Here is a 13924-nt window from a genome sequence, read left to right as displayed (position 1 = left end):
ACATTTTCAGGGATCAGTCAGGTTGCATTTCCTTTTACCAGGGTATTTGTACCCCAGTCTGTCCGCCTGCAGCTTCTGGGAGGTGGAGTTCCCATCCAGCTGCAGAGGGGGGGGAACAGGATGTTGAGGGAGATGGTGAAAGACTTCTGCTAACACCTCATTACTCCAGCATGTATTAACGACTAAAAAAACAATCCCTCTTCCTCTCTTCTAACTCAGGAACAAATTCTGCAGCTGGTGCCACCTGGCCCCACAGCTATGATGCTCCTCAGGGCTGGGATGAAGGGATGCTCTTTAAACAGGATAATAGGTAAGTAACCAAAATTGACTTCATCTGAATGGCATCAATTGTTACATTGTGTGTATGGAGGAGTTACATTTTTCTTTATATTTTATTTTTTTAAAAAAGACTTTCCCTAGTTACTAGAAGGACCTGGTAATCCATTTACCATGACTTCCTCAGGTTTGGTCCTTGAATGTGACCTGTGGTTCTCTACATTTACTTCAGTAGGATTTGATTCTTGGTAACCTTTATAGGCTGACTCAAATCATTAGGGACAAATTGCCCATGTCAAAGGACTTGATTGTATGGTGGAATTGATGTAGTGCATAACTACTCACTTTGCAGAGCTCAGTTGCAGTGAAAGCCAAAGCTTGTGACCACTGAGATGTTGGACTTCTCAGCTCAGGGCAATGTCCCATACTGGGGCAACAGCCTCCCTAAAGTTGTGTATACACTGTGGATAAAAAGAATTGGCAGTTTTCAGAGCTGGCAATCTGCTCCTTTTCATAAGAATTACCATCATTAATTAAAGCATCTTTTTTTTTTCTGTCTAAGTATTTCAGCTCTAATTCTCTTGCAGGTTCATAAATAGTAACACCCCTTTGTCCTGGAAAAAGTTCATTTCTTCTTTTCTTTCTCTTTGTCATTGCCCTCGTTCTCTGTCCTCTCATGGCTTAAGGTAATTAAACTTCCAAAGCCAGATCACCTCTCTGAAATATTTAAGCATGATCAAAGAGATTTTCATGTTTCATTTGCCCACAAAGCTCCTTGGGAGTTTTGAATGCAAAAAGCTTTCTCCTTTCTGCAAATGACTGCAGAAGAGGGGCTGGGTCTGCTGAGGGACAGGTTTGCTATTGCCCAGACCTCGTGCTACCAAGTTACGGTTCAATAAGCAAACATTTCAAGCCTTGTGACTTGTAGGCACAGGAAAGGTATTTAACCTCATTGCTGCCTCTTTGCCATTTAACACTGATGTTCCAGCTTGTACTGTTGGATGTTGATGCTACTCGGAGTTGAAATGTTGCATCCAGCAGACGTGTGCAAGGTGCTCTCTGCAGTTGCTGCATGCCTAACTGCATTCTTGTGGTGGAGTTTGGGCTGACACACGGTGGGGAGGAAAATCTTCTCAAAGAGAAATTTGTAGAGTGAGATTACCCAGAAGAGCTGAATGAAGGACCTGGGTATTTTGAAAAGAAGTATGTGTAAAACTGTGGTGTCGAGGCAAAAGGTGATCCCTCTTTTGATGATTTGAATTTGTGGAGGTCTTCCTAAGCTGACAGCAAGGCAATCCTCTTGTTTTTTCACTTCACTACGAAATCTGCTTTTCCTGTGCAGATATTTAGCTCGCTGGCTGATGTTTTCTTGAAATTTCCTTTATTAAGTGTCAAGCTTTTGTACCAGAAAATATCAAACGCAGCTAAAGGTCAAAGTAAATCATGAATGAAATTACAGAAACTGATGTACAGTGGAGGATAAAGCAGAATGTCAGATGGCAGTTTACGTGAACACGACTCCCAGAACAGAGGCCAACCATGCCCACAGAGAAGCCCTGTGCCCATGCTGCTGAGTCCTGCTCATACTGCTCTGTTGATATCAGATTGGGAGTAAGAGTGAGGTTCCCATTAATTTCACCATTAAAAAAAGTGAGGATTTGGGGATCCTGACTGAATGCTTGTCTTTCAAGAAAACATCTGACTTCAAAAAGCACAGAGATGCCATGGGTACCAGTTATCTCTGGAGGTTTCCCTTTAACTGCAGCTTGACTTATTATCAGGGAAGAAATTATTCCTGAATCTTACTACTTTTTCTTATTTCTTGGCTTAGATGATAAGAGCAGACAAAGTCGAGGCGTTCTGCCTGCTGTGAGCACAGAAGGGCCATCTATGGGCAGCTTGCAAGCTGGGAGGGCCTGTTAGGTCCATCTGAATCTGGCTTAGGAGCAAATCAGTTCCATGAGCCAGAGAGACAATCATGGCATTTTCAGTGTGTCCTGTGGTTGTTTTTTGTTTGTTTGGGCTTTTTTTGAGTGTGGATTAAATGCAGAGTTTGTCTACTTACCAGGCTTCTTATTTTGTAGAATTTGTAGGCATGTGAATACTTCTACTATGTACAGACATATACGTATTCAGAGGCTTTGTGATCATACAAAACTTAAGCAAGAATTAAAGTAATCTTTTCTTTTTTTCTGGATTTTGCAGCCCATGTCTAAAAATAGTTGCAAAAGTGGAGAGAAGGAAAAACACACGTCCACAGATCACAAGCAGAAAAGTAGATATTTTGAAATACTTTGATGGTAACAAGAATGTTGTCTCCTTTCCAATGTCATTTTTTTTTTTTAAAGCTCAGTAGGCAGCGAAATGAAATGTTTTATGGTTTTATCAAGTGCAGCAAAGTCACTGCTATTATACTTGCAATTTTATGACCTGGTAAACAGAAACCTTTGTGCATAAGGGTCTGAGTGGCAGCGGTGTAGAAAACTGATGATTACGCTGCCTTGTGAAATGGGAGCTCCTTCATAGGAAACGCTTGCTACCTGAAGCAGCAACACCTGATATTTGTCCTTGTGGAGCGTGACCCTGTGGCCAACACTGATAGTGAGTCTGAGAATGAGGATAACTGCTGGGACAGTTAAAGTGTTGATAGATTTCTGTATTTCAGCTTGGGCCACATGGAATACACAGTGCCACTTGAAGTGCAGTGTTTCTCCTGGAGCTTTCATGGTGGGTAGATGAGGCTGCCTGCAGGAGGAGAGCACGGGGGCTGAGGGTTTGCACAGAGAGCCGGCGCTGGCTGTTGTCTGCTGTTCTTGCTGTGTCTTTGCTGCACGTGTTACTGGTGCATTTGCTTAGAACATTTAATTTGCAGCAGCCGTAATTTATATTTGTAATTTTGTCTGAGATCAATAAAATAAACCAAAGAGATTTATAGCCCTACTTTCAACTAAGATAAATTGAAACAGGCTGCTTCCCTGAAAAGCTGTATTTAAACGGCACTTTAAAAGAACAAAATGAGATGGGATATTTGCATGCAAGTATGGATAAACAACCCATAGTGTGTGGAAGAAATACTGGGAGGGGTGAACATGGTCAGTGCAGGACTCTCTGCAATAAAGTTGTGGGAAACTTGACTGTAGAGCAGGGTCTGATAGCAGACAAGTAACCATTTGAGAATGTAGTTTGTTTGTTCACAGCAACTGGTGAGGAGTGAGGCAGGTAATCCTTGAAATCCTGAACACAAAGGCATACAATTCTGGTCCTTTGGGAGGTACTTAGTCTGGCTCTTCCCTTTCTCCTTTCCCCTTTCCTTCCTTTCCTCCCTCCTTCCCCTTCCCTCCCATCCTTACCTTTTGTCTTTGGTCATGCTTCCAGTCCTTCAATGGACTTGAATGAAGGCTCTGACAATAGGACTGCCTGTGTCTTTCCTCTTTTGAATTAAAATGGTCCAGCATCCTTGCTCCCTGCCTGTGATTTATTGAAAACATTCAGTAAGAAACAGGAACTATCACCTACGTGACACAAACTGTTTGTTCATTTCCCAGCTGTTAGTATCTCTTTAGCATTACCCTCCCTTTTAGAGTATGTTTTTAATCAGTTGTGCAATTGGAATATATTTGGAGGAATAAAGGTCCCCTTTCTCCCTTCACTTCCCCTTGGCTCCTGGTGTGATCTGACCCTGGGAGGAGACCACTGTTCAGTAAAACAAGAGTCCAGTGGACTACACTCTTTGGAACTTTCCTCACACTCTGTAGCCCCAACAACTGAGACTCTTAACTTAGGATTGCATCCCTGGAGTGCTTGCTGAAGCATAGACCAGCATAACAATGACCCACAAGGTTCTGTTTCACTTTGCATGTGCTTCCCATATATGCATAGTTTCCTTTGGACTTTCTTACCAGGTCCTCTGCAAGAAGCAGGTGTTTCTCCATTTTTCCAGTCTGTGAACTTGAAGTTAAATTCCAAAATAATTCATCATTTTATAAATAAGTTATGCAAGCTGTCATCACAAATCTGTCACTGCACAGACAGGTGCCAACATGAGCAGTTTGCAAAAATGACAACAGGATTGGAATAAAGGATGTCTAAAAGCAATTACATTTCCAGATATTAGGCGAACACAATTATTTAAACTGCTAGTCAAAAACAGCTGATAAAATAGGTAATTAAAAAGATTGACCCAAAAGCTGATTTTAAATTATTCTGTAATATGCACATAATAAATATATTTCCTCAAGTGCTGGAGATTATGTGAGGAACTGTATTAAAAACTGAGAATGAACTAGGCCTGCATTGCAAACAGCAGTATGGCCTGTCATTGTAATAAATCATGCTCCATAGGCACTGAAATAGGAAGTATGACAGTGCTCAGCCTCCGACCACAGCAGTGGTGGGTGACCTGTTGTGTGCAGATAGAGAACAACCAAGCTGGACGGCAGCAGGATGGAGTCATTAGGAAGGAGCTGTTTCAGTAGTCCAATTTTCATATTAAAGTCTTATCATAGGACATCAAAGCCCCTAATTAGGAGCCTGAATCCAGTATTTAATACATTGTACGCCCCCTTCATACATGCACAAGATAGCCTAGTTTCCACCTAAAATGACATCTAAGCTCTTTTTGACACCTAATGAAGGGACAGAATGATTGTTCTTAAGACCTTATTTTCCATGCTGCTACCTGGTGGTGATGCAGGACTGACTTCAGTCCTTGTGCTGTCATACTTCAGCATATCAAAAGCAGGATCAGCAGGCTGTGCTTTAGCTGGGGGGACACAGGGGTGTCCTCATTAATGCATCTCTCTTTAAGAAGCTGTCCTGTGTTATCCTGCACTATCATCTTTGTAAAAATATGGACTTGAGAAACATCAAAACTTCAGCTATGAGCACACAGTATTACTCCATAAATGTATTGGAACTGATTAACCTATCAATCTCTGTTATTCAACTACTGCAAACGAGACACATGCTCCCCTGGAGATTTACCTGGAGTAAGATCAAAAGGAAACTGCTTTCTCCCTTCCCAGCTTGCAAGTTCAAAATTTGTTTCGACTGGTGATGCTGCAAATAAATAAATAAAAGAAGTGACCTGAATAAGTTGAGCGATCCCCTGGGGATCGAGGCAGGAAGCGTTTGAAACATGAAAAGTTGCACCCGTGTTCAAACGAGAGAGACCCTAGTTAATTATTTACAGCAGCTGAAAGCTCATCAAAAATTTAACCAAGATTTATTTCTCTGTGACTGTGCATGAACCACAGTGTGCAGCAATGGGGGCTTTAGCTGTCTTCAGTGGAGCTCTTGAGTGTTCACCTCCCGGCTTGTCGGTGCTGGCTCAGTGCGGGCAGTGAATCCTTTCCTTCTATCTGTCAGCAATGCACGCTATTAGGGTGGATTCAAATTGCATGCAAATAAGTACCATGCAGCATTTGAACTGCTGCTGGGAGGCTCTGAGGTGGCCCTCAACAGACTTCAGCTGTGGTGAGGCTGTGACCCGTCACTGTCAGTAGATGATATCAAATACAAACCCACCTGTGGCATAGCTCTGCTCCTCTCCCATCTACAGTAACAAGCCCTTCCATTTTGTGCACACTGACCGAGCGAAGGCTGAGCCTTTGCCCGTTGCTTTGAATTCCATTGCATTTGTGATTTTTCTTTAATCGTCGCTGTGGAAAAGCCTGAACTGTTTTTCTCATGGGGTTTGTATGCACACAGGCATAACAGAGCTGAGAACCTCAGTAAAAGTGGAACTTCTGAACCTATCTTGATTTTGTTAAGATTAAATTAATATGAAGTAGGACCAAATTATGTTTCGCCTTGAGAGACTAATGAGGAGGGAACAGTACTGTTCTACTACTATCCATGTACTCAATACATTAAATGACAGTGAAAAAGCTTCACCAGCAAGTGGAATAGGAACTATAAATGACAGGGAGTACCTTAGGATTCCTGAAGCATCAGCTTCTTGCAGAGGTTTCAATGATAGCACGTCATGACCAACATCTCACAAGGTCTCTGAAAAAAGAAAAAAAATATATCAATTATCACCATTTCTGAGCAAAAAGGTCACAAGTGGAAATTGTTTTCATGATAAGTGTCTCTGCATTCTCCCAAGTTTCTGGAGCTTCTCAGAACCTTTTATGACTGAGCCACTCTGCCCTGTGTACCTGTGCTGGTTCATCCTCTTGGTCTACTCAGTCATGATACTTAAACCTACTCGAGAAATGGAGCTTAGAGTCAACTGCACATCTTTCTTGCAAAAGCATCTGAAGCTCAGATGCCCCAGGCTAGGAACAAAGCAGAAGGTGCCAAAAAACAAGACAACAGGAACTCCTAATTTAAGTTGAATTCATCAGTGGTGGACCAGCTCCCAACCCCGCTGTGACCGCTCTTCTGAAGAAGGCTACCACTGAACAAGAAATGATGGAGAGCAGGCAGACGAGGGGGGAGCAGGGAGGAAGAAATGGCCCCTCCAAGGTAAGCTGTGCCATCAGACCACGCGGTGGCTGAGGAGATTGGACAGCCCAGCAGGACGAGCATCAGGGACATTAAAATACTCCGCACAGCGAAAAAATTTTTTGGCAAATAGCTAAAATAACCACCCCCTCAAATCATGCTGAATATCTTAATGCTTCCTAAGAAGTATCTAGGGAAAGAAACTGTATGAAGCTTTCATTATCAGTTGAAGTATTACTGTATATTTTGATTCATTTGGCTCAGTTTGTGATACAACAGAGCACAACTGATGTAACTTGGCTTGATGTGACCCCTTGTTACACATACTGGAACAATATCTGCAGAAGCATTTGAAATTACACATTTTTTCAAACATCTATTTTAAGGATCAGTGACTTCAAATAAGCAGTGCTTTTGGGCATATTTTAAAGGCTTATTTCCTGCAATCACGTGCAGGTCATGGCTTAATCCTCATCAGAAAGAGCACACTTTGGGATTCTGATTATTGGAGGGGAGCAATGAAAGAAGGATACACATAGAAAGAAAAGCATCAGAGTTTGCAGACAGAGCCTGGTCTCTGGAGTCTGATCAGTAAATCTTTGATGAGAATTTTTAGGGAGGTGGTTTTTTTCTTCATGTTTTCTGTAACTTTTGAATGCAGCACCACTAGAGGTGAGACAAAACGGAGTCTTTGAAGTGTTGGTTAGATGATGTTCTGGCACTGCTGAGCACTGCAGTGACATGGAAACAGACCTGGAAAGAGCCAGCTGTCCCGGCAGGGAGTGGGCAGCCAACAGGAGAAGCAGCTGAATCTGTTATTTCTTATGAATTACTGAGTGCTGCAGCACTCTGAAAAGTACTTTTCACAATACTTGTAGAAACTAAAGTTTTTAATGGCCAGGCAAGACTCTGTTACTATAAGTGAGAAGGAACAGAGCAGCTTTGCTTGGCCAGATGCATAGCTGCTCTCAAGTGAGGGCTGGCGAAAGGCAGAGGGAAATGTGACAGCTTTCTACGACAGATAAGAGCTGGATTCTGGCCCAGTTTGAGCTAGGTAAGCAAATAATTACCTGTGAATAAATTAGGAAGAAAAATGCTAAATACCCTTATTAATAGAGACCATATGTTTTTGGCAACCAGAAGGCTCTTAAAATTATGCAGCAACATTCTACAGCTCCCAGTCACGTTTCCTACATACAGCTTACACACTCACCATGTAGTGGACAGAATACTGATTTTGTGGGTATTTTGAAACCCTACAGCCTTGCCATCAGTGAATGCATGGGCAAAGCCTGTTCCTTCACCTCAAGCAAACCATAGGCAAAGGGTCAAATATCCACGTTTTTAAAATAATGTAAGGAAGTCACACATTTGGCACTGCAGTTGAAAATGAAGTTCTCATCTTATAAAAGAAGGAGAAAAGGAATTTCCTACAGAACTTTATAGCCTGATTTTCAGACTGAAGTGCCGATACGTTTGAGGCATTGGATCTGACAAAATTAAAAGAGAAGCCAAAAAGGCCAATCTGCACATTTCGTAAAACTGACAAGTGCATTCTAAATTCAAATATTTGGCTATTTAAGCTCAGATTTAATCTCACCACTGTGAAAAGCCTGCTTCCCTACCTGTTACGCTCAGAAGCACTTCTGCAGATGAAAACAGCCTTTCCATCCCACAACCTCTCACAGACACATGCACGCACATTACGTCCCATGTTTAATTGCCTTTCAGAACTGTCTTATCTTGGCACAAACTTGTTGCTGGTTTATCTCTGCTCAGGATAAATGCATACCTAATCTTGTTACTGGATGCACGCAGAGCGGGCAATCTCATTAATAGCCACCCTTAAGGGATTTCTATCCAGGGATCAATTTCATAATTGGAACACAGCTACATCATATATAAATATACTCCTTCCGTGGCACAGCCATTTGCCTGCTGGTCTCATGCTGTTCTGTCTTGCACATCTCATGAAGAATTGAAAAGAAAGAAAATAGAGAATCCAGAAAGTATTTTTAAACCAGAGATCCTTCTTGGAAACTTGTTAGGTTTTCGGATCACACCACAGGCTTACAAGCTTGATTTGTCAGGTTCGCGATTGTTACTGGATATGTAAGTTCTATCATTTTTAGCCTGCATAGTCACTAAGAATAGTTTTCCCCTGCACTGCATTGAATTCTGTATGCTCTTTGTTGTAGCATATAGAACTCTATAATGGGAAAAACCCTAACTTGTTAGCTGCATATCATTTTCAGAGCCAGCAGGAGCTGTAGAGCTTTTAAGAATTAAATTATGTTCATTTATTCACTGACTGCAAAATATCCTACCAAGAGCCTAATAGCTTAAAGGCTTCCTAATCAACTTTACTTCATCATTAAATAATTATGCTTCACATCTCTGAAATACACTTTTGTCACATCTCATAGAAGGGATAGTTAGTGAATATGAGTCATTACCGAGGCTGAGCGAACCATTCATAATTAAACCTGAGCCACGCAAGGCTGCTGGTCTGAGGCTGTGTGAACCTTTCACTGAGTCCGGGCTAAGTTTCCAACAAACTTCAATCCAATTATATCCAATCCACAACAAACAACAAACTTCAATCCAATTATATCCAATCCACAACAAAACAATATATGTTCACTCACTGTACAGCTTCGCTTCCTTTAGTGGGTTTGTTTTCTCGTGACGATCATTACAGCTCAAATCAAATGGGGTTGATTCACCCTCTCCCTCCCATACTGAGGCATGCAGTGAGGATGGGCACCACTGCTGCTCTTGGAATACATACATGAGAAAATAGTGGGAAATGGTGCCAGTGTTTCACCTGGGTCTACCTGTACATAGCTGTGAGGTGTGTAATTGCACACAAGTCTTTTTCAAAAGGAGAACACTGAGCACTGCTAGACAGCTAGTCAGATGGAGAGCAATCACTGTCATAACTCAGAAAGAGAATAGCACTATTAATGAAAAAGATGATGAAATTAAGAAGTGCCAGAAATGTTCATTTACTGTGTTTGCTTACCAGCAGATCACAGGTCACTCAGAATTGAATATCCTCATCCCAAGGCTGTCAGCCACACCACGTCCTGTCCCTGCTGGCTGCACGGCAACGATGGCAACACGTCTGCATGGATGTGGACATGGAAGCCCAATGTGTGTCATCTCCTCTGAGGCTGCTCGAGTTGCTCTTCAGTGCTTCAAGGGGACAGAAAGAGCAGAGAAATAATAAGGCTTTGTATGAGTGGTGAGACTCCAGTTTGTACTGTGATGGCTGTTCACCATTGGATCTACCTCTAACAGATGGGACAGAGATGCAGGCGGGGTGGAGGGGCCGCAAAGGCAACTGATGGAGAAGTTTCTTTGGAGCTTGCCATTCTTTTTGCTTCATTTATATTTCATTAGCCATGAAATTGTGTTTATAATTGTATTAGACAACTGTGTGAGATATTAGATCATAAGCCCAGCCTGAATTAAAGCCATTTTTAATTAGTTATTGATTTATTCTGTTTTGTCATTTTTAATGAAATTACGCCCCTGAATTCAAAGCACTGGTGCAGGTGTGTTATCTTAATTCATAAAACTAGCACTCTGCTTATCTCCTAACCAACCAAGAGAATGGAAGTTGGTGTTCTTTAACACAATTGTGGTATCAGCCACTGCTGTGCGTCTGCACAAGGGGTGTGAAGGCAAGAGACACTGCACTCCAGAACAGACAAGAGAAGGGAGCCCTTGGCTGCAGGCACACTGCTGGGAGGAACCAGGGCTGAGCAAAAAAAAAAAAGGAAAAAAAGGGAAAGCAGGAAAGAATATGCAACTGTAGGAGGTGTGAGATGCTGTGCTTCTGCTGGGAAGGAGCAGTAGCCCATTGTCTTGGGGATGCTACTCTACAGCACCACAAGCAGCAGCTACTGCACGTTGCTGGGGTCCAGCTCAGCCCCAAAGGCTGCAAGGACAGGGAGCAACGCTGCAGCTCAGCCAGACTGTCTGTGCTTTGTCTATGCATACAAATCAGAGCTAAGAGGTTTGGGGTTCTTGGTGGATTTTTTTTGTTATCTCAGATCCGTCAGGACCTCAGCTCCCTGTTCTACTTTTCTACGCCATCCTGTGATGTTAACATACACAAGGATTCACTTGGACTTCAGAAGGACACCTTCCCATGGTGGAAGAGCTGCGGGATATTTCTTGAGGTGTTGCAGACACTGATGGCTTTCATTTAGATAAAAAAAAGAGGCTGTAGTCTGTAAGGCACTGTTGAGGAACATGAGCAGTTCCTCAGCAACCTTCGAAATACAACAGGCTTCTTGCTGGCATTTATCTCACAGTCTGACACCCCAACAAAAAAAATATTTGGACACATGTTCTGAGCTCCCCAAATGCCCAACAATGACTCTTATCCTTTTTTTTTTTTTTTTTTAGCTTCTCCTTTCCTACTTCCTTCCCCCCCCTTTCCAGCCGCCCACATGGTTTCACTCACTGGAACAGCCCGTGGTGAAATCAGACAAACATTTTGACTTTGCCCCCGGCCCCAGTGGTAGCCGTACCTCTGAAGCTGCCATTCACCTCTAATTACACGTCTGCTGAAATCATGCAGAGAAGGAACAGTGTAAGTCATTAGCCCTCCTAAATGAATGTGCAGCTGAGTAGCTAACAAAGGGATTAACACTTGACAGCAGAAGCGTTTCACACTGAAGGGGAGGGTCATCGGGTGACTGCTTATTACACAGAAATAATTGCCATCCAATGCTGAGAGAAACCGATGGCTGCAGGCTGTGTTTACTGCAAAGAAATGCATTTTTTTCCCCTCTGTTTTCTTACCCTCCTGCTTAATCTTCCTTTGCACAAAGCAGGGAGGAGGCCCATTGCTGGGCAGGGCATGGTGGGGAGTGCATGAACAGGTAATGTGATGGGAGCAAGTTCAGTAAGAACTCTCCTGCTAGACAGAAAGCTTTCACCCCTATGAAAAAGCCTTGTATTTTTTCAAGTATTAAGAATGCTACTTCTCTTGTTCCTCTGTTACCATAGCATGGCATCTGGCTTCATGCAATGTTTAAAAAAAGATATAATAACATGATTATAAAGACACAGTAAAAATATTTGTCTTTATCTGTCTCTACAGGTTTAGGGGACTGTGGTCATCCCTGTCACCATGGGGCTGTTCATAGAGTCATAGAATCACTCAGGTTGGAAAAGACCTTAAAGATCATCGAGTCCAACCACAATCTGACCATACTGCCCTTCCTCTAACAACCCTCTGCTATGGCCCTGAGCTCCACATCCAAACTGTTGTTAAACACCTTCAGGGATGGTGACTCAACCACCTCCCTCCGGTGCCCATTCCAGTGCTTAAGAACCTTTCTGTAAAGCAGTTTTTCCAGATACCAACCTAAACCTACTCTGGTGCAACTTGTGGCCATTTCCCCTCGCCCTGTCACCAGTGAAATGAATTACTGAATTGTGTGTGTTTGCTGAAAACACACTGCATGCTTTAACATAATGCCATATGGAAGATCCTGTTTAGCAGAAAGCATGATCTTACAGTTAGGGAAGATTTGGGGTAAGGCTTCCTGCTGGAATAAATTCTTATCACTCTATTGAAATCATTGCAGCTGCTGTGTTTGAAACAGGCTGAGATGTGTTCCCTCATCTTCAGACAGACAAGGACAAAGCAACGAGTAAAACGATGTAGGAGAATTCAGTACACATTTGACACTGAACTGAAAAGTCTCCATGGTGGACTTCTGAGCAGGGATGTGTTTTGCTTTCGTGCCTTACCTGGTGCTGGTTGCAATGCAGAAGGTTGTGTCCCGAAGCAGGGCTGGATTACAACCCACGCAGGATCCCCAGGTGAGCAAGGCTTGGGTCTGGCATTTTTTCCTTCTTTCTTTCTTTCTTCAAATATTACCTATAATACAAGGCAGGAAAAAAAAAACATTTTAGCTTTTTTTGGGGAAAAAAAGCTGCAATTTCAGAGCGAGTTGGTTCAATCATAAAACTTTAACTGGACTACATATACGTAGATATACTTTGACATCTTCAGCCCAATTGAAAGGCAGTGGATTTTAGTACAGGCATTTTAAGCTATCAAATGATAGCTGAGATATAAGTACCACGGAGATACATGAAAAGCACAGCAGCACTGGGGTGGTATGGTACAATGTGAAAAGGGTGTTTACATCCAAACATGACACGCACAGTTGAGCATGAATTCACATTAGCTCAGCTTGCGCTTCAAACATCCATTTATTAGCTCTGGGTGGAAACAGCTATTTTTTCAGTAGCACAGTTCAAGTATCACAAAGGGTTTTTAATGACTTCTATAAACCTTAGCACAGCTATTATTCCAAAGCCTTACACCTGAGCAGAGTTGATGCTTAGGCTTTTCTGTTTTTCACCTCTTTTCTGGCATTCTTTCTTTCTGCGCCTTCAGTGACGTGTCAGTTTTCCCATGACATGCCCTGCAGAGATTTGCAATGAGCGAAGCTGAAAACAAGAACCCACATTCTTCCTCCTGACGTGTGACTATTTCACTACTGTGCTGCAGCGCGCTGAGCCCATGCTCGACTGCAGCATCCTGGGCACACATGGCCACGCAACGAGAGCTCCTTCCACCCAGCACAGAGGGACTCGTGCATGCCAGAGCTGCTCATGGGCAGAGGCTGGAGAGAAGGCCATAGAAGATGTGAATATAGAAATAGGAAATTAATATATGAGGTGATGCACGTCCCACGGAGCGTTTTCCGCTCGCTTTGGGTACTGCTTCCTCTTGTCCGATTAAGTGACATCCGGTTAGTGTGTCTGCCTGGTTATTTAGTTCTCTGCATCACTCTGAGCACTGTAATCTCTCTAATTGGTGCAAAGAAGTTTTTCCCAATAAGGTTAGAATGAAGCAGCTTTTCTGTCTATGCTCCTTCATGGTTCATTTTGCTATCAGCTTCAGAAATCACGCAGAAGGAGTCTGACTTTGTTCCATTCATTCAAGAATTACTATGTTTGCAGCCATAGAAACAGTATTTAGGTCTGGATACAAAGGAAATGTAGTGACCCTATTAATTTTCTGCATCACTGAAATGGAGCTTCTGTCAAATGGGGAAGGCAGACATTGCTGATGCTGAAGAGCCATCCCAGAACCAAGCCTGCAGCACTGTTTGGGAACAAAAGGTAAGAAGAGATGGTTGATGAGATGAAAATGCTGATT

General features: G+C 42.6%; 2 long non-coding RNA genes across 4 annotated transcripts in view; one reads left to right on the top strand and one right to left on the bottom strand.

Moving 5' to 3' along the window:
• Positions 1-10222, top strand: part of LOC128079192 (uncharacterized) — a 200817-nt gene extending 190595 nt beyond the window's left edge. Inside the window, exons 8-9 of the long non-coding RNA XR_008206016.1 lie at positions 220-310; positions 9755-10222. This is a non-coding gene — a long non-coding RNA (uncharacterized LOC128079192). The remainder of the gene's footprint in view (positions 1-219; positions 311-9754) is intronic.
• Positions 1-13924, bottom strand: part of LOC128079190 (uncharacterized) — a 152547-nt gene that overhangs the window by 8403 nt on the left and 130220 nt on the right. Inside the window, exons 6-11 of one of the 3 annotated variants that reach the window (XR_008206014.1) lie at positions 12502-12631; positions 9752-9924; positions 6210-6285; positions 5260-5334; positions 4176-4224; positions 3627-3744 (exon numbers count right to left, since the gene is read on the bottom strand). This is a non-coding gene — a long non-coding RNA (uncharacterized LOC128079190). Of the gene's footprint in view, positions 1-3626; positions 4362-5259; positions 5335-6209; positions 6286-9751; positions 9925-12501; positions 12632-13924 lie in introns of all 3 variants that reach the window. The other 2 variants (XR_008206013.1, XR_008206012.1) reach the window with 2 other exon arrangements.

Source organism: Tympanuchus pallidicinctus, unplaced genomic scaffold, assembly GCF_026119805.1.
Source record: "Tympanuchus pallidicinctus isolate F22 unplaced genomic scaffold, pur_lepc_1.0 scaffold18, whole genome shotgun sequence".
NCBI classification, from domain to species: Eukaryota; Metazoa; Chordata; class Aves; order Galliformes; family Phasianidae; genus Tympanuchus; species Tympanuchus pallidicinctus.
This window is presented reverse-complemented; position numbering and strand designations above follow the sequence as displayed.